Source organism: Lissotriton vulgaris, chromosome 2_1 (assembly GCF_964263255.1).
Source record: "Lissotriton vulgaris chromosome 2_1, aLisVul1.2, whole genome shotgun sequence".
Taxonomy (NCBI): domain Eukaryota; kingdom Metazoa; phylum Chordata; class Amphibia; order Caudata; family Salamandridae; genus Lissotriton; species Lissotriton vulgaris.
Window position 1 is genome coordinate 1,452,048,194 of NC_141687.1, and position 26,703 is coordinate 1,452,074,896.

Consider the following 26,703-nt stretch of genomic DNA (forward strand, 5'->3'; position numbering starts at 1 on the left):
GACCGAGCCAAGCAGGAGCTTATGTACATTTATATATATATATATATATACAACACCATTTGACACCCAACCTATCATGCTCAAATCTCACTACACTTGCCGCACTGAGTTAGCGGTTTATATATTACAATGCAGCTGTGACCTCATATACGTAGGGAGTACTAAAGGGGCGGTTTATTTACGTATCCTTCAGCATTTACGGGCCACAGTGAATGCGGATCCCGCCTACCCAGTGGCTAGACATTTTCAATCTGTTCACAATCAAAACCTAAATCAGCTAAAATACTTTGTGATAGATGCTATAATCCCCAACAAGAAAGGAGGAGACAATGAAAAACGTCTACGCCAACTGGAGTCGAAATATATTGTCATGCTTAACAGCAAGCACCCCGGGGGTTTGAACATAGGGGAAGATTTGCGCAATTTCTTATAGTTGCCATTGCACGTTTAGCATTCCCATGGGTATGTATCTGATATAGGGCTTCTGTATAAGCGGTGAACGTTATTCTATAAGGTTTAACTGGAATTCCGCCCGTCAGTATGACATCTACTGATATATATAGCTTGAGTACATGGTTTTTAAATGGATTTGTCCACATAATTCCGTATTTCTCGTTTTTGTCAGTTGTTTTAGGACTGTCCAGTGTAGCCTGAGCATGATAAGAATCATAATGCAAAGAACTAAAAGTATTAACTTGGGCATACAGTTCCTTTTGAAACATTTATATTACACATTTACACTTTAGCACTTTATTATTTTCAAACGCACAGCTTCGCAGCTCTCATGGTATTTATATGAGAAGTTCCGTTTTTTAGCCTTCACTTTTTAATTGGAGTGTCCTATTATCAATACTTGACCATCCATGTGTGTCATAAATGTTGAGTTGGGCTTTTTTCCTTGGTAAACACAAAATTGGAAGATCACTGTGGAGCTAAATGGTAGGCCAATTTTTACACTATTGGCCACATTTCTACAATCACCCCATGTGACATAACCGAATTCGAGTTATTTTTTACAAACATCCCATACTAGGTACCAAGGGGTACAGTTTAGATATGGAATCATAACTCGAATAACGATTATTATATTCTCTGGTCGGATATTCCGATTATCATTCTACACAATTGATTTTCTTTTGAAGAATGTGAATATATTTGGTTCTGTGTTTCCCAACGTATTTGTACGGACATTGCCCTCTCACCTGGAACCAATATGCGATAATATCATATTTCACATATAGATTGCATCGAGTCGATTGGCAAAACATGAAAATGAATTTATTTTCATTTTTTTGTATCCATATCGCAATGAAACATATACCATCAGCGCGCTGTACACGTACGGAATTAATTGTTACATTGTGCAATCATTCCCAAAATTTGTTCAAACTACATATGAATATATCTGTACAATGTTCCACACGGTATATTTATGTTTGGTTGTGAAATGTGCCATAACGTTCTTCCTTTGGAAACAGGTTGAAAATATTTGTGTTGTGGTACGTTTTTATTTGATTACACTCGATGCAACAGATTCGATTTATTCATGTGATGGTCATAGCACACATTTGTATTCCGCTGTATACCACTACAAAATGGCGCCCGTAAATTGGGTTTGGTATGTGACTTTTCATGTGAGTCCACCAACTATGTTTAGTTTTTGGTTTAGGCGCGAATTTCAAACGTGTATCTATTTTGTATATATGTGTGACCTTCACCTCACTCGCTCATCAGTGAGCAAGGACGTAAGTCCGAAACGCGTCTGATGACTGGCGCCACCTTCACCATTTGTTGGCAATAAATTTTTCTGCAAAGAAGTCTGGCTTGCGGTGATTATTCAAGGAGTCTGTATACGTGTGTGCTGGCTGACGGCTGCCGCCGGTAACGTGTTGGATCCTATATATATATATATATATATATATATATATATATATATATATATATTTATTTATTTATTTTTATTCATAGTAATATATTTAAGAAAATCATATAATGGAAAATAAATATTTGTATTAATTATGTTACACTATGTATATGTGTGTGTATATCTAATTAGAGCAAAACATTGTGTCAGGGGCTGCTTTTATCCATTTCAGGTTGGCTTGGTTGGTATTTTACCAAATCAAAGCTGTAATATTGTGCCTGGAGTGATAAATGGCTTTTGTCATTTTACAGCTTGGCTCAGACAGCACTGTGCTAGTCCTATGCTTAAAAACTTTGCTGTAGAAATGGCAAAAGACTTTGTCCATTTCTATCTCGGCTTGGATAGCACTGTGCTAATCCTATGCTTAAAGACCTTGATAGAAAAGCAGACATTTGAGGTTAGCAGATTTAGGGGCCTATTAGGATGTCAGGCAGATCGCCACCGCCATGCGGGCGGTGGCGATCCGCTCGACATACTTGTCCGCCCGCCACCCGTTTCCCCCCGCCATATTACTATGGCAGGGGGGGCCGCGGCGGGCGGAAACACCATCTGCCGCTTTTCCGCACCGGTCGCCTTGCGGCCGGGGCGGAAAAGGTTGTATATGGTGGCGGTGTCGATTAGACACCGCCAACCATATTAGCATGGGCTTTGGGAGATGCCTTTCCGTGGGGACAATGCCGCCAGAGAAAGGCAGGCGGTCTTCACTTTGGGGGCCCCCTGTGGGCCCCCATGGTGAAGGCGAGGTGGGGATGCACATGGGGGGTACCTGTGGTGCCCCCCTGCATTTGCATACACAATGCGGCAGGCACCACTCGGTGCCTGCCGCTTTGTGTATGCAAATGCATGCCATGCCATGCCATGCCATGCATTTATAGCATTGCCGCGGGTGCTGGTGTAAACACCGCCCGCAGCAATGTTATAAATGCATGATGCGCCCGCCACTGTGGCGGGCTCATCATAATATGCAAGGCGGGACTGCCGCACAGCTTGCGGGCGGTCCCTTTTTCCACGCGGATGGCGGGCTGGCAAAGTCCGCCTGCCATCCTAATGGGGGCCCTAGAGTGTCGCTGGTACTGAGAGTGCTCTAAACAGGAGCTGCTTTCCACCTAAACTTGAGAAAAACCCAGAGTTATCTGCTTCTTTTTTGCATATATATACATTATAGTTAGTTGGACATTTCACTAGTACAAAACCTGAGAAATGTGGCCGTTATTGTTAGATGAGCTAACTATGACTCCCCCCCGCAATGCACTGCTGATGATGTCACATATTACATCATTCATGAAATGGTCAGTGACATCACTGATGAAATCTCAAATTAGTTACATCACTGATGATATCACTGATGACATCATCCAGTGACTGTGTGTTTCTGTAAAGTTTAAATATATATATATTCCAAGGCGTATTGAATAATGAGTGGGCATATGAGTGTCTAAATGGACTATTTAGTAGGTGTGTGACTGACTGTGTAAGTTAGTGATTAAACGTGTCTTACTGAATGCAAGGGTTGGTGACTAAACTGTGTGAGTATCTGTATCCATCTGTCTGTTGGTGTGTAAGCGGTTGCATGGGTTGGTGAGTAGCTACATGAGTGATTATATGGGTTATTGATTGCTTGTCTGAGTATCTGTATGGGTGCCTGAGTGTCTGTGTGGGTGTGTGGGGTGTATGTGAGTCACTGCATAGATGTGTGAGTGGTTGATTCACTGGGTGTATGGGTTCAAGAGTGTGTCTCTGAGGGACTGTATGGGTGGGTGAGTAAGTGTATGGGTGTGTTGGTGAGTGAATGTATGTGTCAGTGATACATGTGTGAATAACTACATATGTGAAAGGCAGTATATGTGAGTGTTGGGGTATATAATTGACTATATGTGAGAGTGAGTGATTGTGAGAGTGGCTGTATAGATGAGTGTATGCTTGTATCAGTAATTGTAAAAGAGAATAAGTATGTGTTAGTATCTATATGAATAAGTGAGGTGTTGTGTGTATAACTGTAAAGGTGAGTAAATGGGAGTGTGAATGATTCTTGGCATGATTGACTAGGTGTGTGAGTAACTCTATGGTTCAATGGCGATGTGTGAGTGTCTGTATAGGCGTATGAGTGCAAATGATAGTGCTGTATTGATAAGTGTCTGAATGTATGAATGACTGTATGGGTGAATGAGTGGACATATGTATAGACCTAGGAATCAGTGAGTGGGTATGTAGTAACTGATATTGGTGTGTTTATGGTTTCGAAAATGGCAGTCTATATTTTAGAATGGGCGTATCAACGGTTATATTAGGGTGTGAGGAGGTACATCAGATTATCATGTGGATAATGTTATCAGTGATGTCATCAGTGATGTCATTTGAGATGTCATCAGTGCATCGCGGAGGCGCGAGTCATAGTTAGCTCAACCAACTATAACAGCCGAATATCTCAGGATTTGTACGAGTGAAATGTCCAACTAACTATAACATCCCTGAAACCTATGTTTTTTTCAGTGAATTTCTATGGTTTTTTAATTTCTAATTTCTAACTATAACGTCCCTGAAACCTATGGGTTTTTCAGTGAATTTGAAAGGTTTTTTAAATGATAATTTCTAACCTATGGTTTTTTCAGTGAATTTCAAAGGTTTTTTTTTAAATGATCATTTCTAACTATGCCTACAGAGGTAGAACATGTGAAGAAATAAGACAAAAGGCACAGAAAGAAGCAAGAGAAATGCAAAAAGAGGCAACAGAAGTCCAGAAAGATGAAGAAAAGTGCAGGAGAAAGCAAGAGATATGCAGAAAGAACCAACAGAGGTGCCGCAAAAGGCCTTGTTACAATGTCATCTTGTGCCCCAAACTTTTTTCTGACTGCTACTGGAGGTAACTGACTCTGACTAACCAGGCCCAGAGCCAGTGCTATGCTGAAAGACACTTAGAATACAGTGAAAACGGGGGGCGTGGCTTGGACGCCGGGAAGAATGGCGGCGTGAGATTTCGCTCCTCCGTAGCAAACAACGTTTTATGAAGCTGGGAACAGTTTGAAAAGCCGAAAACTCAGTTCTGAGGAGATATTCGGAAATCGGAAAACTGGCTCTCTCTGAGGAGACCTTCTGAGCGCATACAAGCCCGGGACGAGTGAAAATGTGACCCTGTCCTATACTCCCGTGCACGGGTGCGAGAAACCTGACGGTGCACACATCATCGGTTCCGGGTTCTGGATTGTGCCCGCGACTATTGCGCTTCACTCCCTGGAGGCTCCCATGACTGTGGGGTGAGTGCACGGATCGGAACGGATCCCTGATAAGCAGACACCCCTGCTGGGACTCTATTGTCATTAGGCGCGGCGCTAACAAAATGGCGGGACACCCGATGTGAAATGAAATCCTTCACGGATAGGCACACATTGAAAGCGCCACCCCGCACATCTGCACCATACTGCTCATAATGACTGTGTACGTGTGATTATCACAAGCGGCACCGCGCACATCGGCATCGTACTACTTTATTGACTGTATACTTCTGACTACGGTAAGCCTGGTCACATCTGATTCTACTGGCCTTAGACGCGGCGAAAACAAAATGGCGGATTCCCCAATATAAAATGAAATCCTCCACGATCAGGCACACAGTAAAAGTGGCACCCCACACTTCAGCAGCATACTACTTTTAATGCTTGTGTACTTATGATTACCGAAAGCCTGGTCACATCTGAAGCCCTATATGCAGTGCTGTCGCAACACATACGCTCTGGCGCTGATAAGATGGTGGATGAGCGCGCAAGGGCGAATGCCGAGCTGGCCTGATCAAACTCAAACCTAATGATCCTGCTAATGCGAATACCCACAGATTCACTGCGCACAGGGTCCCTGCTGTGGTCTGAAGATAATAATTGATTAAAAAGTTGAATGCGATGGAAAGCTGTGGGATGCTATACATTAAAGGTGCAAAAAGGTTGTGCTAAAAGTGGAAAATAAAGCTGTGAATTGCGACGAAACGTAGGTTCTAAAGTGCGATGGAAAGCTGTGAAAATGCTGTACATCAAAGGTGCAAGTTGTGAAAAGTGGTGCTAAACAGTGGAAAACAGCGCTGTGGTCTGCTATGGAAAGTAGGTGCTAAAAATGTACAAGCGCTGAGTGGCTGCCACGATCACTTGTGGGAGGAATAGGAGAAGGAGCACAATCCCGACGGTCAGGCTCAATCAACTCTGATATGATCCGATGTTTATAATATGTAAGTGATCCCAGGATTTCTGAGTGAACTAACACTGTGCTAACCAACCTCACAAGAAACCTCTAACCACATTGGCACCAATAAAAATAAGATTTTTCAAGTCTTGAAAGAGCGAACCCGAGCATGTTTGCTGCCACAGGCTGCTGATACACTGGAGTACTGATACGCTGATGCTGGTGCTGATGCGCTGAAGTGCTGCTGTGATTTTTACAGCCTCAGGTTCAAATTCTATCTTAAGGCTACCCTGCAGTTGATGGCGACAATCAATTGATGATAATTTCAGGCCTACCCACAAGCTCTAGGTGTAAACCTTGGTGATACCCGGGTTTAATTTATAACAAATCATAATAACGCCTGACTGTGCCTTGGTTGCGTCAGTACCATTTAAACTAGGCCTAGCTAGATTTAACTATACCCACCAATGCAGAACCTAATCCCACAGCAGAACAAGTCGTTTCTTCTCTTCCCCGTCCAGGACGGAATGAACATGGGGGATAAAGAGACTGCTAAGGCCTTCAAACATCTAAAGGCTGAACCACCAAACCCGATATCGCCCCTCAAAGGCAAGAAAGACTTCAATGAGGCTATGGATATCATTCTGAGTAGGCGGAAGAAGTACGGGATTTAGCTAAGTCTACAAAAGAGGAAGTAGTAGCCGTCCGGCAAGATATGAAAGATAGTAACTCCAGGCTTAACGAAACCGAAACAAGAATTAGTCGCCTTGAAGATTCAGGCACCAAGACCTGGGGGTCCCTCAAAAATCTCACTATAAGCTCTGACCACATCACGTGGAGACTCTCCGAGTTAGAGGACAGAAACCGGAGAGGAAATCTCAGAATCTTTGGCAAATTCCGAAGAATCCCATGGTTCATGTATTGCCTTCTTAGAGTCATAGTTCTCGCAAGCTACCAACCTCACTTTTGCCCAGCCATTGGAATTTCACAGAGCGCACAGAGTCCCAGGCAGAATAACAAAAAATCAGAGAGGCCCAAGGCCTATCATCTGCAAACCCCTGAGGTTTCAACATGTGGAACAGATTCTTGCTTTCGTACGTAAAAACAACCATATCTTGTGGAAAAGCAATAAGATTTACACATCTCAGGACTATAGTACAGAAACTGTGGACATAAGGAAAGCTTTTCTCGCACTACACCCACAGTTGCGGTCACTGGGTCACCAATAAGGGTGGGCGTAAAATCCGTTTCGCGGGCGAATTTGCGGATTTTCCACGAATTCACGATCCGAGAATCTCGCGAAATCGCGGTAAAATCCGCAAATCAGCGGGGGTGAATTTCCAGCCAAGCAAGGGTTACAGCAGCAGGTGCAAAAGTTGAACCTAATTTCTTTGTAACCTTTTACAAAAGGGTTACGAACAAATTAACTTCAACGTGGACACCTGCTGCTAATTGCTTCCTGGCGCCTCGTTGCCTACTTGCAACTATTCTCTGACCCTGCTCTGACCCTTGAAGCAGGGTCAGAGAATAGTTACAAGTAGGCAACGAGGCACCTGTCCAAGGAATTAAACCTCACCAGGAAGCACTTACAGATATAAAAAACAGAAAGAAGGGAGAGGATGGCAAATACACCCATTTTGAGTTGCCAGGAGGGGTTAAACTAAAAGAGACCTTTACAGCACAATTTTCATATGCATTTTGCTAAAAATAAAAAGCTGTATGGTCTGTAGGGGCAACTCAGGAATCTGGCCCTTCAGAGATCCGGCCTCTCTTTCTTTCTCTCGTTCTCTCTCTCCCTCTCTCTTTCCCTCTCTTTCTCTCTCTTTCTATCTATCTATCTATCTATCTATCTATCTATCTATCTATCTATCTATCTATCTATCTATCTCTCTCCCTCTCCCATAAACGACTGCATAGGTAACTTCGCTATGCAAGCGGCTCGCGAAGACGCAAAAATCCCCGCAAAAAACCCCGCGAACACGCAAAAAACCCAGCGAACACGCGAAAAAACAAAAATCCGCAAATTCGCACAAATTTGCAAATTTTGCGGATCGCGAATTCGCAAATCCGCAAATTTGCGGATCGCGAATTTGCAAAATTCGCCCATGCTTAGTCACCAATATGGGTTTGTCGGCCCGACTAAATTTAAAGTGACCATACAAGGAGTTTCACGCATATTTACAGACCCATAAAGCCTCAAGCGTCTGCTACATAACCCACAAGAATCGTCCATGGATATAACATCGCCTGAACTGGTGGGGGCGTCTGCCACGGGTTATAAATGAGTATCTTTTATCTGTACTACAGATTCATTTTCAGTCCCATTAAGTTGTAATCTTTGCGGTATCACTCTGTGGCCTACACAGTTCTAAGCTTATACGGTGACATAATGAGTACCATCACATAGTCGAGATGATATACCTGCTCACTGGTGTACTACATGTATATTGCACTTGGAATGTTGAATGTTGATGCATATCCCTGTTTTCAGCTTTTGTTCTAATTGTTCATCAATTTAAACCTAAAACCTCAGACTGGCTTTATAGGCGCTGTTATATCTTATGTCCACAAGCAACGAAATGAGACAAGATGCATAACCCCAGGTATCGCTAGTCTTTAATATGGATGTCTGTTCAATGCTGGACGAGGTTACTATTTGATATGTAAAGTTGATATAGTTCCCAACCTGTGTTAAGTTACGCATGTTGATATTGAGGTGATTACGCTGTTATTTTCCCTAATCGCCATGCCCTGTACCTACGTTTGGGGAGGGAGGGGACGGTTGAGGGAGAGGGAGGGGGGAGGTGGGAGGGGATGGGATAAGGGTTTGGAACTGGGTTTTTTCTTTCTGTTGTTGTTGTTTTTGCTGATCCTTGCTATTATTTTTGTCCTCATTGGAACTCACGCTCACAACTCATATTGGGTATTTATATTACCTAGAGAATACATGTCGTTACTAAAATGCTCGCAATACGTAGCCTTCAGTGTTAAAATCAGCTACTCCACACTCATTATAGCTTTCAAAATGGGAACGGCTCATTCGGGGCTAGTAGAGGTACTAATCAAGAAGCCTGTTACAAACTTGCACAGGGACGCTCCAGTGCCAGACATATTCGTGCAATTATGTTCATTTTCTGAGCTTAGATGTTTTAATGCACGGACATGACGATGCCAACAATTGATACACCCATGGGGACGGCGAGAAAAGGCAACTTAAAAATCCTCTCGCTTAATGTGAAAGGCCTCAACCAACCTATTAAGCGCCAGAAAATCCCAGACTATTTACATAGGCAGAAAGGGGATATTGCCTTGTTGCAGGAGTCGAAATTAGAAGCCAAACAATTCCATACGCTCAGGAATACATTTTTTACAGAGGTTGTAGGGTCCGAAGCGATCGCTAAAAAGAATGGGGTGGTACTACTGATTGCTAGGAAGGCCAACGTAGACTTAATTTCATCCACAACAGACTCTAAAGGGAGATGGGTCACAGCTAAATTGCTTAAAGATGACACTAAATTCTATATTACAAATGTTTATGCCCCCAAAACATGTGAAATGTCATTCTGGGCAGATCTAACAAAGCAGCTGGACACTATCCCCGACAGAGCTGTGCACATTCTGGTGGGTGACTTTAACTTACCATCTGACCCCACCCTTGACAGGGATTCTAAGTGCCCCTTCCGTAGTAATAAAGCGCATAAGGCCTTCACTAAACTCTGTAACAGATTTCATATGACAGACTCATGGCGTCTACAAAACCTGGATGGTAGGGACTATACGTTTCCATCCCCTCCACACAACTCATTCTCCCGAATTGATTATTTGTTTATCACAAAAAATGCCATAGCCAGAATTGAAGTTACGAGCATAGAACCAAGGGTCATTTCAGATCATTCCTGCATTTCACTCACTGTCTCCAATATAAAGCCGACACTCTGCCAATCATTATGGTGCCTCAACAAGGAAATACTTGGAGATGAGAAACACAGGAGTACTATTGAAACTGCAATTAAAGACTATCTAACAGATAACAAAAGGGGTGACACCTCTGATTCTACTCGCTGGGAGGCTTTAAAGAGCACTATACGGGAGGTCATTATTAAACTTAAATCCGCCATAACCAAAAACTACAACGCGGCCTTAGTGAAACTAGAGGGTGAAATTTCTGCCTTGGAGACTAGTTATTTAAGGGATAGGGCAGAAGAGACTCTGAATAAACTAAATAACCAAAAATACCCATACAATAAAATAATAAGTGAGAGAGCTGGGGTGTGGTTGGACAGGAGGAAGCGCTTTAAAAAATGTGAATCAAATAAAGCGGGGAAGAGCCTAGTGGCCTATCTTAAATTCAAGATACAGAAAAGCACAATCAGTTCAATATTAGACAAAACTGGAGTGGCTTGGTTGAATCCCCTCAAAATTGCGAAAATATTTAAAGAGTTTTATGAGCGTTTATATGCCAAGAACCAAAATGTAACAGAAGATAAGGTTAAAAATTACTTAGACAAATGTGCTTTACCAATCCTCCCGATGGAGGACCGTGAAATGCTAAACAACCCGATATCACAATCCGAAATTGTAGAAGCCATTAAATCGCTTAAATGCGGGAAAGCCCCTGGACCTGATGGGTTTACTGCTAGATTTTACAAATGCTTTTCCTACCCACTGTCCTCACCGCTACTTTACATGTTCCGTGAAATTAATGAGACGGGCGAGGTAAAAGGCACATTGGCGGAAGGTGTTATAGCAGTCTTACCAAAGGAAGGTAATGATCCAAAGCTTCCGAAAAACTACAGACCTATTTCGCTCATCAACTTAGATTGCAAGCTTTTAGCCTCAATCCTGGCAAAACGCATACAGAAAGTCCTACAGAAACTAATCCACCCCTCCCAAGCTGGCTTCCTGAAACATAGACTGTCCAGAGACAACACCAGAACCCTAGCACACGTCCTTGAGAAAGCTAAACTCCTCTCCACCCCCACGGCAGCGATAACACTTGATGCAGAAAAAGCCTTCGATAAAGTAGATTGGACATATTTGGAGGCTGTTTTACATAAATTCAATCTAGGACCGTCTTTCATAAAACTAGTCATGTCCCTTTATTCCTGTCCCTCAGCCAAGGTTAGAGTGGGAGGGGCCTTCTCCTCTTCTTTCAAATTACAACAGGGAACCAGACAGGGGTGCCCCCTCTCTCCCTCGCTATTCCTGCTAGCCATAGAACCCTTTCTGTATCAAATCGGTAATCATAACAAAATTCCTGGAATCGCTTTTAAAGACTGCATCACAAAGCTTAGAGCGTACGCAGACGATGTTCTAGTCATGTCAGAAAGAGCAGATGAGGCAATACCAGCTCTTATGTCCACTATAGAGGAGTTTTCGGAAGTATCCGGATATTCATTAAATAAAGACAAAACTGAGGTGAAGCTACTGAATAATAAAGGCAATAAGGAGATTTTAGGGGAATCAGGCTTAACTTGGCAACCGGAATGCTTTAAATATCTAGGATTAGATTTCGACTAAGACCTCATTACTACCCTACAAACCAATGAAGAACAACTCTTAAAGAAAATAACAAAATTACTGGAGGGTTGGTCTTCTAAGTTCTTATCATGGTGGGTGAGAGCTGAAACCCTAAAAATGATGGTAACACCCCTGGTAAACTATCTGGCGAGTATGCTCCCGATGACGTTTTCGGAGGACTTCCTACACAAGGTGGATAAACTGATCTGTACATTTTTATGGCAGGGGAAGAAGCCCAGGGTATCAATGAAAAAGCTGCAGCTAGCTAAGGAAAAAGGCGGCCTGGGGCTGCCCAATTTTAGGAATTACCAGACAGCATTCTTGTGCAAACAGGGGGCATACTGGTTTGTCGAAGACCCACTGTATGTTCCACTGTGGATAGAGATAGAGAAATCCATCATTGGTGATGCTCCCCTCACTGCACTAGACGAGCACTTCTAAGGTTGGATCAAGCACACACGACCGGGCTAAAGATAAAAAACACCACCTCAATAACCTTGTGGCATAATCCTGCTATTCGAATTAATGGGGTATCCTCCACTGGGAACACTGGTCGGCGAAGGGTATCAATATTGTGAGTGACCTATATGACGGGTGCCTACCACTTCCTTATTCTGCGGTCCAGGCAGCACACTGCCTTACACCAATAGACTTTTATGCCTTCCTGAAATTGAAAACAATCCTATCTACATGCTCTCTCAAACCCCTAGAACCATGGCTTAAACCACAACTAACAAGTCTCCAAGCAACAGGTCATTTTGTGTCAAAAGTTTACAAACTACTACTACCAATGGCCGGGAAAGCACAGAAACGCAATGAGCTAGGATGGGAGGGGGAACCCAACAATACGGGAATTGAACTCGATTGGAGCAGAATCCACGCTACAGCTCTTGTGAAGAAAGTATCTCCGATTATATCACAAACTAAGTATATGTTGCTTAATAGGGTGTTCTGGACGCCCCAAAGACTGTTTAAACTCAACTTAAAGGATAGCCCTAATAGATGGAATTGTAATCAGGATGAAGGTGACTTGTCACATATGTTTTTCCATTGCCCATCACTAAACAACTATTGGGATAGAATCTTTAATTGCATAGAACATATTTTTAAGATCAAACCGCAGAGAGAATTTATTTATGTCATTTTGGGTGCTATAGATCCAACTGTGATTAACGATAATGACTGACAGTTGCTAGACCTACTACTCACCCTAGCATGTAAGGTGATTTTGTGTAAATGGAAGAACACCTCGGAAGTCTCCTTTACAATGTGGCGGGAATGGGTATCTTGCATCAGAGGGGTAGATAATAGTGCCTTACGTTCCTCCCCCTGGCGTGCTTCCACCAAGAAACTTTGGAAATCCCTTGATGCCTCCTCCTTTTCATTCGACCCCCGTAGAGGCAGTGCTAAGTTTTCTTACTTGCATGTATATTGAACGGTGCATGTACTAGGAAGTGTAATTGCAGGCTTATTACCTCCTACATTGTATTATCGCGACATTACCAAGATTTTGGATGTGGACTGTAATCGACATTTTGGCGTTAGGTACCATAATATGTGTTTTACACTTGCATTTCTCCATCTTATCTTCTTTTATTCATCCATGTATTTTATGTATTTTATTTAGTCTTTGTATATTTTATTTAGTCTTTGCATATCATTGTCATGGCTGTATATTGCATGTATATTGACATACGTATTCATTTCTGTGATCTTACCCTCCCCATTATCAGTTATGTGATTTCACTGCCAGCCATTGCTATATGTATTGTATATGTCTTTTTGTATTATGGTTTTATTGTTTATTTTCTGTTCATCCTCTGCTCTTTTCCTTTAATAAAAAACAATTTGAATTTAAAAAAAGGATACAGTGAAAACACCTACATACACTAGGGTACAATATGAGTTGGGGTACCCCTGTGATTGGCATGACCTCCCCTGTAAGGCCCTAGTACATAATAGGGCAGGGGGATTCAAACTGCCTCTAACTCAGAGGTGCAGAAAGAGGCAAGAGAAGTGCATAAACAGACAGGAAAGGTGCAGAAACAGGGAACAGAGGTGCAGAAAGAAGTAAGAGCAGTGTAAAAAGAACCAAAAGAGGTGCAAAAAGAGGCAAGAGGGTTGCAGAAAAAGGTAAGAGGGGTGCACAAAGAGGCAACGAGAGGTACAGCAAGAGGAAGGATGGGTACAGAAATAAAGGAGAGAAGTGCAGAAAGAGACGACAAAGATGCTGAAAGAAGCAACAGAGGTTTAAAAAGAAGCTAGATACTTGCAGAAAGAGGCAAATGAGGTACAGAAAGAAGCAAGAGCAGTGCAGAAAGAAGCAAGAGGGGTAAAGAAAGAGGTAGGAGAGGTACACAAAAAGGTAAAAGAGGTACAGAAAATGGCAGGAGGGGAAAGAAGGAAGAGAAGAACAGAAAGAGGAAAGAGATTTGCAGAAAGAAACAACAGATCTGTAGAAAGAAGCAAGAGAAGTGAAGAAATGGGCAAGTGAGGTGGTGCAAGAACCAAGAGCAGTGTAGAAAGAACCAAAAGGGGTACAGAAGGAGTCACAAGGGGTGCCGGAAGAAGGAAGAACAGTACAGAAAGAAACAACAGAGGAGCAGAAGGAGTCATGAGGGATGCAAAAAGAAGGAAGGGGAGTGCAGAAAGAAGCAACAGCGGTGCTGAAAGAGGCATGGGGGATACAGAAAGAAGAAAGAGAAGTGCAGAAAGAAGTAACAGGTGCTAACAGAGGCACAGAGGGTTCAGAAAGAGCAGGAGAAGTGCAGAAAGAGGCAACAAAGGTGCAGAAAGAGTCAAGAGATCTGCAGAAAAAAATAACGGAGGGGCTGAAAGATGCAAGTCAGCTGCAGAAAGAAGGAATAGAAGTGCAGAAAGATGCATCAGAGGTGCACAAAGTGGCAAGAGGGATGCATAAAAAGGAGAGAGAAGTGAAGAAAGAAGCAAAAGTGGTGCTCTTAGAGTCAGAGAAAGAGTCAAAAGCAACGTAAAAAGAACCAAGAGAAGTGCAGAAAGAAGCAACAGAGGTGCAGAAGGAGGCATGAGGAGTGCAGAAAGAAGGAAGAGAAGTGCAGAAAGAAGCAACAGAGCTGTGAAAGAGGCAAAAAGGGTGCAGAAAGAGGCAAGAGAAATGAAGAAGCAACAGAGGTACAAAAAAGAGGCAAGAGTGGTGCAGAAAGTGGGAAGAGAAGTATAGAAAGAGGCTAGAGAGTTGCACAAAGAGGGAAGAGACGGGGCAGGAAGAGGCAAGAGGGGTCCTGAAACAGGCAAGAGAACTTCAGAAAGAGGCAAGAGAATTGCTGAAAGAAGCCACAGAGGTATAGGAAGAAGCAAGAAAAGTGCAGAAAGAGGCAATTGAGATGCAGAAACAGGCAAGAAAGGTACAGAAAGAGGGAAGACGAGTGTATAAAGAGCAACAGGGGTGCAGAAAGAAGCAAGACAAGTGCAGCAGGAGGCAAGAGAACTCCAGAAAGAGGCAAGAGTGTTGCAGAAACAGGCAAAAGAGGTACCGAAAGAGGGAACAGAGGTGCAGAAGGAGGCAAGAGAACTCAAGAAAGAGGCAGGAGAGTTGCAGAAACAGGCAAAATAGGTACAGAAAGAGGCAACCTAGGTGCAGACAGAGGTAAGAGAGGCGAAGAACCAGTAAATGGGATGCAAGAGGGCTGCAGAAAGAGGCAAGAAAAGTGCAAAAAGAAGTGACAGAGGTGCAGAAAGAGGCAAGAGAACTCCAGAAAGAGGCAAGAGAATTTAAGAAACAGGCAAAAGAGGTACAGAAAGAGGGAACAGAGGTGCCAACAGAGGCAAGAGAGGTTCAGAAACAGGTTAAAGGGGTGCAGAATGAGGCAAGAGGGGTGCAGAAATTTGCAAAACAGGTGCAGAAAGAACAAGAGCAGTGCAAAAGAGCCAACAGATGTGCAAAAAGAGGTAAGTGAGGTACAGCAAGAGCAAGGAACTGCAGAAAGAGGCAAGAGTGTTGCAGAAACAGGCAAAAGAGGTACAGAAAGAGGGAACAGGTGCGCAGACTGAGGTAAGAGAGGTGCAGAAAGAAGGAAGAGGGGTGCAGAAAGGCAAGAGGATAAATAAATGTGGGACAGAGGTGAAGGAAGAAGCCAGCGCAGTGCAGAAAGAACCAACATAGGTGCCGAAATAGGCAAGAGGGATACAGAAAGAGGCAAGTAAAGTGCACAACAAAGCAAAAGAGGCACAGAAAGAACCAACAGAGGTGGAAAAAGAGGCAAGAGGGGTGCAGAAAGGGGTAAGAGAGGTGTACAAGGAGGCAGGAGGGATACAGAAAGAGGCACAAAGGGTGCAGACAGAGTGAAGACAGGTGAAGAAAAAAGAAACAGAGGTACAGAAATAGGGAAGAGAGGTGCACAAAGAGGGAAGAGAGGTGTAGAAAGAGGCAAGAGAGTTGCATAAAGAGGGAAGAGGGGTGCAGAAACAGGCAAAAGGGCTACGGAAAGAATCAAGTGAGGTGTAGAAAGAGGCAAGAGAGTTATAGAAAGAGGCAAGTGAAGTGCAGAAGAAGGCAAGAGAACTTCAGAAAGGCTATAGAGGTGTAGAAAGAGGCAAGTGAGGTACAGAAAGAAGCATGAGAAGTGCAGAAAGAAGCAACAGAAGTGCAGAAAGAGGGGTGGGGAGAGAGAAAAGAGGGGGCAGAAAGAAGCAAGACAGGAGCAGAAATAAACAAAAGAAGTGCAGAAATAAGGAATCGAGGTGCAGAAAGAGGCAGAAAGGGTGCAGAAAGACATAAGCCGGGTACAGAAAGAAGCAAATGAAGTGCAGAAAGAGGCAACAGACTGCAGAAATAGGGAAAAGAGGTGCAGAAAGTACAAGACATTTGGAGAATGAGGTCAAGAGACGTGCAGAAAAAAGAAAGAAACGTGCAGAAAGAAGCAACAGCAATGCAGAAAGAGGCAAGAGAGGCACAGAGGGAAGCAAGAGTGGCTTGCACACCATTAGTACCAATTTAACACCCACATTTAGCAATAAGTAAAAGGTGACCATTCTAGGTTTGCAAAGGGCCTTCCACCACGCTGTAACACTTGTCGCTGCATTTTTGGTAAAGTTTGAGCTAGAAACAAGGCTTTTGTTGTTCAAATATGCCGATTAGGGTGCCGATGATGAATTATGTGGCTAATGCAGAAAATGTATAATTTTGCAAAAGACGGTGCAGCCAAACAGTCACATAATTCCAGTGGCCCTGCTCATATCTCTGACTAGGTCCACAAGTGCTCCTCTGTGATTCCATCTTTTTTTGTCTCACTAAGCTCATAGTTGAGCTTCTATGGAAACGATGAAGACTAAACCTGAGGTTATCACTCCACAACACAGACTACCATACCACATAATTACTCTCCATAACACATAATCCCACTCTACATAATTCCTATACACTAAATACAACATACTTTCTACCCACATTATTCCACTGCACAACATACCACATAATTCCACTACACACACTGTACATCCACCCCACTCCAAAAAACATTAGTAAAAACTTTTGAATTTACTACAGCAATAGCTCTAATTCTTGCAAATGCAAAACCTATTACATTGCAAACACTTCTTTAACTAGTAGTCACGTTTGCAGAGTGGTGTAGAAAGGGTGCAGGGTCTTTGACCAGCGCTCAGGAATTCCACTGCGTAGGGCTTACAGGAGGTACCAGGATGGCTTCTTGGCCCCCAAAGTCCCTCAGTAGTCAATTGGACTTCCTCCCCCATCCCGTAGTCTGCCAGGAGGTATATTTGCAGAGTGGTGGAGCATGGCTTCCGAAGATTTTTTAGCAATCCCACTTCGTGGGATTTACTGGATGTAAAAAGCGGAGTAGTTTGCCCCCAAGGACAACCTTGGGGGCCAACTACCCCTCCTATTACCTCCAATAAGTCCCACACAGCAGGGTTGCTAAGTTCTCATAGCAGGCCATGCCCCCTTTGCCCACCACACTGCAAACCCGCTCCCTGGTACGCTCATGGATAGGGATTGAAGTCCCCTTTGCTGCTGGGAGTCCTTTAGGGGCCAACTAGCCTACCTCTTACCTCCAGTAAGCCCCACACAGTGAGATAGCTGAGAGGTGGACAAAGGCCATGCCCCCTTTCCGCACCACTCTCCAAACACACCTCCTGGCACATTCTAAATTGGGTATTAAGTCCCCTTCATTCCTTAGGGTCCCTGGGGGCCAACTAGCCCTCCAGGGACCTCCAGTATGCGACACAGAGTTGCATTGCAGTGAGGTGGTCCGAGCCCACGCCTCTTTTTACACCACTCTGCAAACGCAGTTCCTGGCAAAATGGTGCTCGGGGATGAAGTCCACTTGTGTCCTGAGATCCTCAGGACACAAAAGGACCTTATGGCCCCACCACCAGTGTGCCAAGAGGTGGTGTAAAAAGGGGCATGGCCTTGGACCCACTCTCTGCATCACAGCTCTGTGGTGCACACTGGATGTACCTGGTGGGCTAGTTGGCTCCCAGGGACCCTCAGTATTCAGGGGAATACATTCCCCAACTTACAAAGCACCACAGGGCACATTTGCAGAGTGGTGCAGGGAGGGGGCATGCTTCCAGCCAGATGCCTGCTTTTTTTTTCATCTTTTTTTAAGGGGGGCTGTGTGGCCCCTCCTTCTTTAACCATTTTTGGGGCCCTGGGGACCTCACACCCATGGCCTGACCCCTATTCATATATGTTTTTTTCAACAGGAAGGGGGCCGCGTGGCCCCCTCCCAAGGTTAATTTCGGCCCCGGGGACCCCATCACCTGGGGCATGGCCAGTCTTTTTATTCATTTTTTATTTAATTCTTTAGAGGGGGGTCAGGTGGCCCTCCTCCCCAGGCCAATTATGGCCCCGGGTACCCCATCCCCCGGGCCAGGGCCTCATTGGTGGGAACAGTGGGGGGAGCCCCAATGCCCACACGGTCCTGCAGGCTCCCCATGTCCTGCGGGAGCTGGCATTGATTTTGCTCAAGGGGAGCTGCTGACATGCAGCTCCCCTTGTGCAAAAGCAATTCTACTTTGGTTTTAGGAAGCAATAGCAGGGCTCCTGTTCTCGCTTCAAAAAACGAAAGCAGAGTTTGCTATCGCAGGGCGGGAGGCGTACTCCCGCCCTGCCATAGCAAAGAGCAATGTCCCAGGTGTGGGCACCCCTTGGGACATCAAGGGCTCCTGGAGGGGGGCCTCACGACCCCACTCCCAACATTTGCAAAGCCCTGAGGAGGTTGTTTTCCCCAGAGCGGGGGAGTCCATAATGGACCTCAGTATTTACAGACAGAGTGCCCCAGGGAGGTGGTGGTCCCCGGGGCAGTGTGGGGGGATTAAGTCCCCCACACAATTATTTATTACAGCCCGGGGAGGTTGCAGTCCCCGGGGCTTGGAGGGCCTTTGAGACCCGCCCTCATTTAAATGAAGCCCCGGGGAGGTGGCGGTCCCTGGGGCTGTGGGAGGGCCATGTACCCCCTGCGAACAAATTATAAATCCCCGGGAAGGTGGCAGTCTCTGGTGCTGTGGGGTCCCCAACAGGACCCTGCAAATCAATTTGGTATTGCCCCCGGGACCTGGCTCACCCGGGGGCTTTCAGAAACAAAGCACGGAAACCCACGCTTCATTTAAATGAGCGGATCTAGGGGGTCAGGGTGTTTCTACCCTGCTCCTTTTTCTTGTTTGTTATCTTTGTTGAACTGTTTTCTTGTGTTTCAGTTACCGAGTCACAAGATGGCTGCCAACACTTCCTGGTTTGGAGCGTCGGCTGCAATTTAGAATAAAGCTCGTGCTTGGTAGGAGTCGCAACTCCGCCTCGTTGCTAATACATAATGAACGTTTCCTTTTTTAATTTCTCAGGAACAACCAAACAAATTTACACCATTTAAAAAAAAGGTCACTCTCTGAACCAAGTGCAACCTTATTGCCAAATTTGGTGTTATTCCGTTCAGCAGTTTGGGCTGTGGATGTGTCTAAAGTTCCTATGGAAATTAACATGGGAAAAACGCGTTTTGAGACCCCCCTTTTTTCACGGCCCATGCTTGATGATTCACCCCGAAACTTTTAAGACAGGAGCTGACCATAGCGGGCCATTAGTTTTGAGAATTTATCAAATGGTGCCAAAGATATTGGCAAAAGAAAAAACGCTTTTTGAATAGAAACAAGGTCCTAACTATAACTACCTACAGGCGACCACCAGTAGGTGATATATATGTATAATCACAAACAGATATATATGGGTTTTTGTGTTTATATAACTGTATGTTTAAGTATAATGATGAGTTTATTTCATTAAAATATATTAAATGTATATGTATATAATAAAATATCCTATATTTATTACTTAAAAATCTATTTATATTAAAAGTCAATCTGTTTGTACATTTATGGATGATATTATTGTCAACAATATTTTTTACACTATCTTGGTCCTCACCATTATAAGATATAAGATATACGCACACAATAGTGTGTTATACAATATTTTTGACACTATATTATTGTCAACAATATTTCTTACCACAATATTGTGTCAGTGATCCCTCAGGCTTTATACACCAGCTATTAATTAATACTAATATTAATACTGTAATTTGTAAAGAGCGAACAGCTACCTTCTAGGTGTCCCGGCGCTACAACAACAGGTGGCATGCAGGATGACCTACTAGCAGCAGAAAGTACAGCAGGTCAATCCAAATTAAAAAGCCAAGTATTAATTGATTTCCTGAAAATAGTTTCAGAGGTGATGGCATTGGGAAGAGAATTCCAAAACATGACAGCCCTGACCGTAAAGGATCTGCTACCCAGTCGAGCTTTCCTAACTCGGGGGATGCATAGCAGATTCTGGGAGCTAGATCTAAGGAAGCGAGGCTGTTTGTACGCACCAAGCCTCTGCTTCAGATAATTGGGGCAGGCTCCATGGAATGCCCGAAAGGCTAAGGTAAGGGCCTTGAACATTATTCTGTTGGTGACCGGCAACCAATGCAATTCTTTGAGGTGCGGAAAGATATGTTGCTTGAATGGGACATGTTTGAGCAATCTAGCGGCCGCATTTTGGACCAGCTGCAGTTTCTTTATCTGGTAGGCTTGAAGTCCTAGATAAAGGGCATTCGCCTAATCCAGGCGAGAGGTCACTGTGGCATGAACTATGGAGCGACGGTAGTTTTCTGGGAGAAGGTGCAAGACTTTGCGCAGATTCTTCATACTACCAAAGCAAGCACCTGTCACCTGCTGAATTTGACCAGAGAGAGATAGATCCACCTGCCATTTTAAGCCCAGGTTTTTTGCGCATCCTGTGGGGGAGGGGGGGACAACCCATTTCCTCCGGCCACCAAAGATCCGCAGAGGGAGGTTGGTTGTTGCCTCCGTTTTTTTCAGCATTTAACTTGAGTTTGTTGTTATTCATCCATTGTGCTATGTCTTTTAAGCAACTCTTAAAATTCAGGAAAGAGGCACTTGAAAAATCTTTAAAAGGAAATACCAGCTGGGTGTCGTCGGTGTACGAGATCGCCTTCACACCCCAGTTGGCAATCACTGAAAATAAAGGCGCCAAATAAATGTTAAAAAGCAGTGTGCTCAGGGCTGACCCTTGAGGGACCCATACCATAGGGGCTTGTGTTTGGACTGATGGGGTTGAAGTGCCACCCTCTGCGTACATCCACAGAGGAAAGATTTAAGCAACCGCAGGGCTGTGCTCTCAATCCCCAGATCCTGAAGGCGCTGGGCCAGGATGGAGTGGTCCACCATATCAAATGCTGCAGAGAGGATGCTTGATTCCGGTCCAGGGAAGACATGGCTTGGCAGATCGGGCTGGACTGTTCCCATGAGGCACAGGGTCAAGACTGATTTGCATATGGCTGAACTGGGGTGGTGTGGTGAGCAAAATAACGACGGATTAAACCCAGATCTGTGACTGGGGGTGAATGTTTTGTCATTGTGCAACATTCCGTCCATCAATTGTTGTTTTTGCATTTGTCACCCCAAGTGGGACGGGTATGCTCAGACGTGAGCCCAGTGCTCCCTATGCCACTGGAATGAAGCTATCCTGGCTGATGACGGCTGATAGCCAGAAGCCAGTCCTAGGATGCTTGATTCCGGTCCAGGGAAGACATGGCTTGGCAGTTCGGGCTGGACTATTCCCATGAGCGACTGGGTCAAGACGGATTTGCATATGGCGATGTCTGAACTGGGGTGGTGTGGTGAGCAAAATAACAATGGATTAAACCCAGATCTGTGACTGGGGGTGAATGTTTTGCCAATGTGCAACATTCCGTCCATCAATTGTTTTTGCAGAGAGATCCAGGAGCACCAGCATAGCTGATGCCCCTGAATCCAACTCCATCCTGACTGAATCCGCCACCTCTATTAGTGCGGTTTCCGTGCTGAATCCTGTGCGGACCCCTGATTGTGTATAATGCAGGATGTTGTGGCTCTCAATAAAGCTAGCCAGCTGTTTCTGCACTATTTTTCCGGCATTTTTGCAGATGCAGCCAATAGAAAAATTGGTCTATAACTATTGAGCTCACTCGAGTCAACATTAGATTTCTTCTTGAGGGGTAGTAGCGTTGCATGCTTCCATAAATCTGGAAAAATGCCTTCGGACAAGGAGGTGTTCCAAATTTCTGAACTAGCCTGAGAGGATGAGTTAGCTAGCTCCTTCCACAATTTTCTCCGGTGATCCTGACTTACAGCTCTGAATGGCCGCCAGGGCTTCCTTCTGCGTTGTCAGAGTGAAATTAGAGAGGAGAGTTCTGGGATTTTTCCTTATCAGTAAATCAGGTTTAACCTTTTCAACTGCGGCCGAAAATAAGTTGTAAATCTTCCGGATTTTCTTATCGAAGAACTGTTATAATTCCTCACATAGTGCAGCTGAGGGTTGAATGTCAATCAACAACTCACAGGGTTTAAGGAAAGAATTAACAACCTTAAAAATAACTTTATCAGGTTTATCAGCCTCCCCAATACAGTTAGCTATATAATCTTTCCTGGCTTTCTTCATAGACTTGTGCAATTCTTTTAGAGATATTTTGAATGCATATTTAGCAGCGCTGTCGTAATTCACTCTCCAGTGTCTCTTCAGCTGCTTGCATCTATTTTTCATGCTTCTCAGCTTCTCTGAAAACCAGGGGGCGGAGGGCGATTCACTCAAGGATTTCATTATTTTTGCTGGGGCAGTGACCTCCACTGCCTCCGCGATCCACTTATGAAGGGTCACGGAGTCAGAGTTTGGGTCCCCAGAGTTGGCAGGTTAGCTGGTCAGCAGTGTAGGGTCCAAGAATTCAGCAGCCAGTTTTTTCCAATTTCTTTTCACGAAATAGCGGGAGCTATCTGCAGGATGGGATTTAGCCAGTTTAAAGGAGAAAGGGACAAGGAAGTGGTCGGACCACACCAGCTGTCTTGGGGTTTTGCTTTTTAGAGATGGTATATTAGAGAAAACGAGATCCAGGATATGCCCTGCTTTGTGTGTCGAGAGATTAGTGGATAGGGAGAGGTTGGCCCCCTCAAGGAGGGACACTACTTGCCTGGCTTGAGTGCAGGAGGGGTCATCACCATGAACATTAAAATCCCCCAGTGCCATGAAATAGGAGAAGAAAAGAGATTTCTGCGCAATATAATTGCAGAGATCTTCGTGGATAGGGGTTAAGCAGTCAGGAGGTCTATATATTAATAGGCCTGCGAAGGAGATTGTAGGATGAGTTTTAATACAAAAACTAAGACCTTCCACCCCACCCATATTAGCTAGTGCAGAGCATGAAATCTGCCAGGTGTCTTTCAAGATAATCTGTACTCCACTTTTTACTCCTTGTCTATTTGCACAGCAAATTTCAAAGCCCGCCGGGATGGCGAGAGCCACGGCGTTGAGAGCATTATCTTTCAACCATGTTTCTATGAGAAATAGGATCTCAAACTCCCCCTCAGCCAGAAGTATCCAGAGATCATCTGCGTGTTTAGACAGGGATCTACAGTTTATTAGACCTGCCCTAATGTTGTCCCTAGAGTCTCTCTGCGTTCGTGTAGTAGTTATTGGATCACTAGGGGCTCTGGTCTTACCGATCTCATCTGGCACCCAATTGCACTCCAGACACGGGTTTATAGGCTGATCAAGAATCAAGTTGCACTTGTGAGCTGTGGAGCAAGGTTTAGCCTTTAAAGCCATCAACTTATGTCTGGGACATTAAATTACCTTTGTTTGGTTAGCCACACAGGCAGCATGGCTGGCGCTGGGCACGGTCCGGTTGCGGACGGGCGCAGACAGGCTTGCCTTTGGCGCGCCCGCTGCGTGCGTCCACTGCGCAGCCGGACACACATGCTGACTTAATGCAGCCCCCAACCGGAAGTGAATGGTGTTGGGGGGCGGAGCCTCGTCCCTCCACACAAACAGCGCTCAGCTGCGGTGGAACGGGGACCGGCCCAGTGCAAAGTGCGGGAGCAAGGTAAGAAAACAAGGTTTTAAAACAGTTTTGCCAAAGATTAGAACAATTTCTAAAACATTACAAGTGCAGAATAAAAATATTAAAATTAGCAGGAGCCCCTCTGCTGTAGCTCTGAGACTCAAGCTATTACATAACTATGGTTCTGTTCACCAGAGGGTCCAAGCAGAGATACTGGGGTGCTGCGGCCAGGGCTAGCCATAGAGGTTTTGCTACTGTAGGCGAAAATGGCAAGTACCCCCTCACACTTTCCTCTCTCAGCATGTAAATACACATGCCTATACACATACACTGCACATGAGTTAGTCCAATGCACTTTTCACCATTTGTAAACTTTGAACTCAAATAGAAAGCATTTTAAAAACAAATGACGTTACCTTAGTGAGTCTTTGAGGAAATGGTCATTTTATGAAATTAGAGTGAGAGATACTACATAAAACCATTGTCTTAAATACATAGAGTAGCACATTGTATTTTTTTAGTGACAGCAAGCAGATCACTGCAACGGAGGTGCATAGATTCTTCTCAATAGCAGCCTTTAACATGTTCATCACTTTACACCTCCTTTAGAGAAAGACGACCTTGCAATAAAGTTATTCTCAGAACCCATGAGAGCAGGTGTACTCAGTGCCTGGTGCTGGCAGGTTCTCCCGGCGCAGAAGGCGGGGGACCTTAAAACAACAGCCTGAATATAGGGAGAGCACTAGCAGTTCGTGTACTTTCCAATAGCACCATCGCACAGAGGTCCAGAACTAGTGAAACATGTTTTGCCTTTAATTAGAAACAACAAACAACCTGCAATCTACATGAAAGTAGTGTGCTTGGGGGTCATTGGGAGGTTGGTTGAGACGGGGCATCCTCAGTGGCGGCTCCTCCGCTAAGGTTTATCCCATAGAACAGCTGTGCAGAAGGCCAATAACTGGAGCATGGAGTAGGTGCGTGAGGGTGGCATTTATGGGGTGTGATTTAACATAACAGAAGGGTCCCTCCTTCCCTTGATGGACTGAATGTCATTGTTTTAGAGGGTAGAGGCCACCCGCTGGTTAGATGATTTTACCAGACTGCCGCCTCTGAGTTTGTTGGGGGTAGAGGAACTGCTTAAAACTGTATTTTAGTGTTAGATGTGGGAGGACACAAGGATTACCATAGTACAAGCTCCACACACACACCCAGCCCTCCGAGCCCAATTCTTCAGCCTGAAACCTGAGAAGAGCCTGGCAAACTGGGCCAGCTCTTCTCTTGTGTACCAGAGCAAATAAGTGGACTCAAATGGTCATAAGGCTGACCTCCTCTTCAAGGTACTGGGATAAAACCAGCTCCGAGGGTCCTTTCCGAGCCACTACCCAGTTGATCATTGGCAACTGGACCCGGACTGGACTGCACCTGCCACTCTGTAAGTCTCTAAGTGCCTTTCCTGAGGTCCTGTGGTGCTTGTACTCCTGTGGTGGATTAGGACTTGAAAGACTAAAGTCACAAGGTGAAATCATTGGTCAGGACAAACCTTTTTAGTGTAACTGCCCCACGCTCCATCACGGTCAGCGTCAAATTGCGGCTTGCTCCTGATCTACCCCCAACCAAAAACTAACATTGGCACTTTGGGCTTCTTAGGACTATTTCTACTTAAAACTTTCAAATAATTCAGATTTCAAGTTTCCCTTGTTGAATTGTTGTCAAATTTGCTTATTAAATGTTACTTTCTTCTAATTTGTTTTGTGATTTTTTATTGTTTTGCATTTCAACTCAATTACTGTTTTAGTACTCTCTTTACACATTTCTTTAAGTTAACCTTATCTGCTCTGTTCCATTGCTATCAGGGGGTTGAGATCAGGCTTATTTAGTGTCTTTAGTCGCTGACACTGACATGATTACGATTCTAACTTGGGTTGGGTACTTAAACCCCAAAACTAATAACCCCATTTCTTGAAATTTGTGACCAGTCTTTGTCCTACCACAATCTTATTTTATGAACTAACCTAGGTAATAATTAATAGATTGATCCTCAAAAAAGAGTAATTGCATAGGCTGAGTGGAACTTGTGGAATGTGACTCAGAGGAATTCCGCAGAGTTATATAAAAACTGTGAGACACCTCAGACTGCTGCCAATGAACGGAATTAGACATGCTGCGCTTCCCATGCTGTGATTTAGCATGTTCTGTGCTGAAAAATCAGCGTGAATGGCACCAAGTGAAGGGCGCAACTACTCAAGTTGATTTTGTTTCTGCTGGAGTGCATTTTCTACTTGAGTGACAGCCTTCTGACATCGATTTCACGAATGCCCGCATTAAAAAAATCTCATTTGATGTCCTCCTAGTGACTGGAAATCGCAATAGGGAACACCAAAATTCACTCACCAACTTGCCCTTCTGGAGTCGCGTGTGAGGAAAGATTGGCAGAATTTGGCCAGAACTCTGCATTACAAGAGCAATGCAGATTGGCTAAAATTCCACCAATTCCGCCAGTGGAACAGAATATTTCGCTAACCCCTACTTATTCATAGTCATTTGGTTGGTCAAAAATTGCAGCTCACTTTCGATTGCCAAAATCACAGGGATGGTGGCCTGCAAGGGTCAGCAGACCACTATCCCTGGGATTGCTTTTAAAAAATGAAACTCCTTAAGGAAGTAGACCATTTTTTAAAAAAAATCTTTTTTTTAAAGCTTTAGTGAGAGTTGGCAGTGGTCCCATAG

At 44.4% G+C, this 26,703-nt stretch overlaps 1 protein-coding gene across 2 annotated transcripts in view; it reads right to left on the reverse strand.

Annotated features, from left to right (window-relative positions):
• LOC147732744 (ficolin-2-like) overlaps positions 1-26,703 on the reverse strand; it is a 589,146-nt gene that overhangs the window by 430,813 nt on the left and 131,630 nt on the right. The window lies entirely within an intron of this gene.